General features: G+C 38.8%; 1 non-coding gene across 1 annotated transcript; it reads left to right on the forward strand.

Moving 5' to 3' along the window:
* Nucleotides 1–711: 711 nt before the first annotated feature.
* LOC114228840 (small Cajal body-specific RNA 11) lies at nucleotides 712–820 on the forward strand. The gene has a single exon (XR_003614958.1). It is a non-coding gene; the product is annotated as a small Cajal body-specific RNA 11 (non-coding RNA).
* Nucleotides 821–6,670: the final 5,850 nt, after the last annotated feature.

The following is a 6,670-nucleotide window of genomic DNA, read 5'->3' on the forward strand; positions in this document are numbered from 1 at the left end:
ACACAATAAACCATCTTATTTAATTTGGCATCCTCAATTTGCCCTTTCCCTCTCCTATGCCTAGTGACCCAGGCCTCAGCTAATTGTGTGAAAGATTTCATAATGGACTCTATAAACCTCAAATCGCATCTTTTAGACTGAGTGGCTCTTTTTAAAAGTTTTTTAAAAGCTGTGATCCTTCTTGCCTTTTTAATTCTTGTTTCAAAGGTTGTTTTGTGTGTTTTGAGTCTCTTGGTGTTTGTTTGTTTAATGGCAAAAGGGAGAAATTCAATGGCAAGGAAGAGCAAGGCATAATGTGAAAACCCAAACTGTGAACATAGTACATGTCAAAACTGACTCTTCACCCACTGTGAAAGACAATTACCTAAATGGGTCTCCAGGAAATGCAAAATGTCAACATCTACCACCCTCTCTTTGCCCAGCCCATGCCACATTGGTTTCCTTGACTGTCTTGGTTATACCCTAAGTGTTACCGCAAAATAGGCGGTTGGTCCTGTTGAGATTTATAACATTTATTTTAGTGCTACCATGGGAGATTAAAAATTAAGTCATGATTTTAAATATTCTCATAAAGGTTAGGTAGGCATGTTTGATTTCTTTGTTGCTCTATGGAATGTCAGAGGCTAGAGCATTCACGGAGGACAGACAGTGAGGAATGATGTTATTTATGAAGCAAATGTTGTTAAGTTTATCTTTGAAGAAGATGCTTTCTTGACTTAACCTAGAAAATTACACTGGCAAGACACACAGCAACCTCCCTCTCGGTTTAGGAGGATCATCCTGAATATAGGGCTGGCTCTTAAAGGCATGAGAGGACAATTTTTTTAAAAAGGTGGTTCAGCAGATAGAGCATCGGCCTGCAGACTAAAGGGTTCCAGGTTCTACTCCAGTCAAGGGCACATGCCCGGGTTGCTGGCTCAATCCCCAGTGTGGGGCATGCAGAAGGCAGCCAATCAATGATTCTCTCTTATCGTTGATGTTTCTCTCTCGCTCGCTCCCTCTCCCTTCCTCTCTGAAATCAATAAAAATATATTTAAATAATAAAGAAATTTTAAAGAGAAAATTACATATTAACCCTAGCCAGTTTTGCTCAATGGGTAGAGCATTGGCCTGCTGACTGAAGGGTCCCAGGTTCAATTCTGGTCAAGAGCATGTACCTCAGTTGCAGGCTCAATTCCTGTGCACAGGCCGTATGCAGGAGGCAACCGATCAATGTATCTCTCTCACATTGATGTGTCTCTCCTCCTCTCTTCCACGCTCTCTGAAAATCAATGGAAAAAATGTTCTTGGGTGAGGATTAACAAAAAAAAGGAAGAAAATTACATAACCATGACAACAAAATATATCTAAAACAGTGAACACTTCCCATCATGGGGTTTCATCTAAGCTGGGCACTTATGTAGGTAGGACCACAAAGCCTTAGAAGGCTCCTGAACAGCTCTGGCTTTGCTCACACAGCTGAGAATGGCAGTGAGGCCCTCATCAAGACTATGCAATTTTATTTTGGGGCCCAAATCTTAGCTTTCTGCATTCTTTGCCTCTAGAGGGGAATATGAAAGCCAGCCAATACAGAACTCAGTTCAATCTTAGAGCCAAAATATTCTGCCAGACTGGTCACCTGAGGTGAGAATGGGAGTCCCAAGGAGAAATAATTCAGCTGGAGAGTGTGAAGCCTCAAAATGGAAGCAAATTTGGGGGATAGTATGTATGTGCATATCTTTCTCAGCACTTTTAATATCCTAATACACACTGTGGTTTTCTAAGAAAGGGGATAGTTTATTCTGAAAACATTATTTGAGCATTTATCAAGGTATATTCACCTCTTGTGGGACCCTTTGGTTTCATGGAACAGGGTTTGGGAAATGTTGCCACAGGCACATTATCTCTAGAAGTCAGTAAACCATCAGATAAAGTTCTTATGAAATCCTTGTGAGTGATACAGAATAATGAGAACTATATGAAAACATTCTTGTAGGGCTGCCAGATGAAATCCGGGATACCAAATGCCTGGGACAAACTTCTATTAAGAAATTATTCATTGTTTATCTAAAATTCAAATTTAACTAGATATCCTAGATTTTGGTCTGTTTATTTTTGTCCAATCTGGCAATCTTCCACTCCCGATGAGGCTCTTGAGTCTCCTGACAAACATTTTGTCTGTCTTCACGAGATAAATTTCATCCTTAACTAACAACCCATTGCTCTACTACTGTGAGGTACAGTCCAGAAAATTAAATCCTTTACAACATTATGAACGTGGTGAACTGTTAATTTCCTGTATCTTCCATTCTCTGCCAAAGTCATCCCTTTAACCCTATGAAAGAAATAAAAATGCAACCTGTACTTGCAATGCCCTTCAAGTTTCACATCCAACTTTAAAAACACTAAAGAGCCAGGTCAGTCTATTTTGATTATATCATTTGTACCCACATGAATCATCAGATGTGGATAGAGGTCAGTGAGCTTGACAGATCTTGGCGAATTTCTGTTGTGTGGCTGTACATTCCAGGAAGAAGGAACATTGTGGAGCCCTGCATTAGCCTTATTGCCCTCTGACCTCCTCATTTATTCATTGAACAAATAGCTCCTGATCACCTAGAATGCACCAGGCTAAGTATTAGGCATATACAGCAGCTGAACAAGACAGACATGGTCCCTGCCTGCATAGAGGTTACACTCTAATGGAAAGGTAAGGGGGGGAAGGTAAAAAAGTAAATACACTAGATTATTTCAGACAGTGGTAAATAGCTATGAAGGAAATTAGAGGAATATGATACAAAGAGTGAATGGGCTCGGGGGGTGCTAGCTTTATTAGATGGGATGGTCAAGGTAGGCCTCTTGGAAAAAGTAACATATAAGCTGAGGAATGAAGGAACCAGGAGTTCAACATGACAAGAGCCAAGGGAAGAGCAATCAGGGAAGAATGCAGGTCACAGTGCTTGTTCCCATGGTTAATAACAGGACCAATGCTGAGACGTCCTAGTAAATGCATCCTGTAATCCTCAGCCCATGCTTGCTTTCATAGAACAGCAACTTAAAAGGCTGAAGTGAAGGCAATAGTACCCAAATTAGGTTGTGAAGGAACAGAGAGGCAAATGGCATTTGACCTCCATTGCCATTTAATACAAGAGAGAAAACATAGAGGCAATAGCTGGAGAACAGCATTTTTTTTTAATCGCATGTAGCCTTTAATTTCAAGGACGTTCTGGAAGTTCTCACCTAAAACCTACTGTGATTTTTCAGATTCCCTCTCTCTGGCTTGCTCCTTAGGGAAAATATGCAGCAGTGTTTTTTTGGACTCGGCACACAAACCAGATGATTTGGCTCTGAAGAGTGGAATGAAAATGCTTCTCAGATCATTTAGGGAACTTTCCATCCATAGACTGAGAAGCAAAAACAGCAATAGTTATTAGTACTCAAGTTGTTCAAGCCCACATTGGGATTGAGGTTTTTATATTTATTTTAAAACAACTTCCAAATTATCTGCTTTCTGGAGTGACAGGATGATCAACTGGTTTCTCAGGGTTTGGTGTGGTTTACTATGAAAATGCTAAAAGTGAAGAAGGCGGCTAACTGAAAACTTGAGTGTCAAATACCACAAGTAAAAGATGCAGACTGACTAATGTAGGTTGTTACAGAGTGGTATTTATAAAATGTAACACAGTGAATGTAGGCCAGATATGGAAAAGAAGATAAACTAAGATTCAATGTTTTAATTATGTATGGAAAATGTACAAAGTTACTTTAGCTTTCAGAGAAGAAGAAAGGGTGTTAGTACTGCCAAAAGGTGCTTTTTAGGACTTTTCAAGTAGAAAAAGACAGATTGGGGGCTTTTGGGGAGCCTGGCTGGGTATTTTCCCAGAACCCTTTTAGGTCAACAGTAACCTTGCAGATTTACCATTGTCTCACCTTCAGGCTTATGATCCTAGGAACCTTACTTTGTCATCATACCCAGAGAAAACTCAATTTCCCAGAAACCTCACCTTTATTCATTCAACAGTGATCATTAAGATCCTTCTATATGCCAAACTCTGTGTTCTAGGCACTAAGTTGTAATGATGAGCAACACAGATATTAACAAATCCCTTCTGATGGGCTCATTCTTTCTTTAGTTTAGAACTCTTACAACCTAAATATCTCTGATTTCACAGGTCCATGAGGTCACACAATACTGACCAAATCTAAGCATTCATGCCCCTGAACTGCAGAAAATCTATTCTTTTACCAAACTCCCCTCCCCATGAATTTTTGAGAGTCCCTAAAAAATACACATTACTTAGATCCATATTAGTTATCCAGCACAGCAGATGTTCCATACATTATTATTATATGCATGAATGAATTTTGATGATCCCTTATATTTAGGTTTACAAATCACTTTCGTAGTTCTTTCATCTTAATTAATCACTTACCATGTGCTCTGTGGAATACATGGCACCATGGGGGTAACTCTCTGCCTTCATGTAGGTCAGATCTCATTTGTGGAAGACAAACACACACATATGACACTTATCTAAGAATACAAATGAACAATATAGCTAGTGAGCATCGTAGAAGAATTCAATGGGACATTGAGTAGCTAGATAAATTCTCACATTTGGGAATGGGAGATACTAACCTAACAAAAGAAAAAGCTAAGAGTTTGAGCTGTGCCTAGTGCTTAGGCCCAATGATAAGACCCATCTGGATGGAGCAGGTGGCAGGGTAGGATTTGGATAGGTCAGATAAGGTCAAGTGAAATGCCAGACCTTCAGTGCCAGGTTCAGGAGCTTAAGCTTCAATGGCAGACAGGGAGGAGTCATTTTTTAATAGTGTTTATGCAGAAAGAAGCATAATTATATTGCTAGCATTGTCCTATTAGAGTTGAAGGAGAGGACAGAGTCAAACTTCACTGATGAACAGAAAAGTCTGAGGACTCATGGTGGGTCAAGATGGAGATGGAGAGTGTACAAAATATCAATCCCTCCATACCATATTTCATTCCTCCCTCTCCAGTTATTGACCCATGCTCCTTCTCTAGTAGCTTTCCAGCTCTACTCTTTAACCTTGACCCAACTTAGACCTCCTAGATATGTAGCCCTTCTAACTTGAGCCAAGGGTAGAACACATAACACCCACAGAAGTGGCGGGGGGGGGGGGCATGTCCCTTATTTAAGTATCAGTTTTCTCAGCCAGGCTCTTTTTCAGAGCTGGGGCAGACAATTCAAGGTTATAGTCACTACCAAGTGTCTGGGGAAAGTAGGTAGTTTATTTAGTTCAGTAGCCTCTAAATTTTTTAATATATATTTTTATTGATTTCAGAGAGAAAGGCATAGGGAGGGAGAGAGAGATAGAAACATCAATGATGAGAGAGAATCAATAAAAATATATATTTAAAAATTTAGAGGCCACTGAACTAAACTACCTCCTGCACACCCTGTACTTGGGGTCAGGCCCACAACCCGGGCATGTGCCCTGACTGAGAATCAATCTGTGACCTCCAGGCTAATAGGTCAATGCTCAATCACTAAGCCACACTGGCCAGGCCAAATTTTTAATCAATTAATTTTTAAAAGCACATATTCCAAGTAAAAGTAAATATAAATGTATATACAAATATATTATATACATTATGAAAAAACACAAAAAATATTAATTTTTAAAGGATAAGAAAATTAGCAGTATTTAATATAAGACTTTATTTTTTAAGTTTTTGTTGATTTTAGAGACAGAGGGAGAGAGAGAAACATTGATCAGCTGCCTCCTGCACACCCCCTACCAGAATCCAGCCCGAAATCAGGGCATGTGCCCTGATCAGGAATCAAATCAGTGACCTTTTGGTGCACAGAACAATGCTCAACCAACTGAGCCACAGCGGCCAGGGCAAGACTTTATTTTGTTTTCACTAAAAAGTATTTTGTTCTCACTAAAAAGTATTATTCAGCATAATTTATTAAATGAGAGCAATATGATTTAACATGGTTCCTTGATTTTTTAAATCTTATGATACATCCATTTGAAGGACTGGTTCCAAATTTCCTGAGATCAATCAGTTATGCCTGAAAACTAATTAGCAGGCATGGCATCAATATTTTGAACAAATGGGTTCAAATTTTACTAAATTTTTTTTATATGGAAGAGTTTTAAATGGGTTAGAAATATTTTTTCCAATTTAAAAAAAAATCATGCACATACCAGAGGTGTTTCTTAGGTGACAAAGCAACAAAACCACATAAAAGATGGAAACATTTTCCAGTATCTGTTTTTAAAATACATTGTTTTAAGCAGCTACTTTTCACTCATGAAAATTCACCTTGAAAGGATAGAGTAAGTCCTTTTTTTAGTAATATCTTCTGGGTATCATACTATTGCCAACTACTTAGCAAGTGAAAAGTCAGCAAATTTGGAATACCCATTTTTGTTTAAAAGGAAAGAGTGTAAATTATCTCTAAGTTCAACAACTCTTAAAATCTTTTCCTCAAGATACTAGTAAACCCTCTCGGTGATATAAAAGATTTTCCATGGCCAGTCTCCATACAAAGTATTCAAAAGGTCCTATTATTTAAGCTTATATAAGCCATAACCTCCTCCCTGCACAGGTAAACCACAGAATGTTGCAATATACTGAAAGCAAAAACAAGTGAGGCCACTTATGAGAACCACTTTGGATTGTGAAACACTCATTCTGCCT

The sequence above is a fragment of the Eptesicus fuscus genome, chromosome 1 (assembly GCF_027574615.1).
Source record: "Eptesicus fuscus isolate TK198812 chromosome 1, DD_ASM_mEF_20220401, whole genome shotgun sequence".
Classification (NCBI taxonomy): domain Eukaryota; kingdom Metazoa; phylum Chordata; class Mammalia; order Chiroptera; family Vespertilionidae; genus Eptesicus; species Eptesicus fuscus.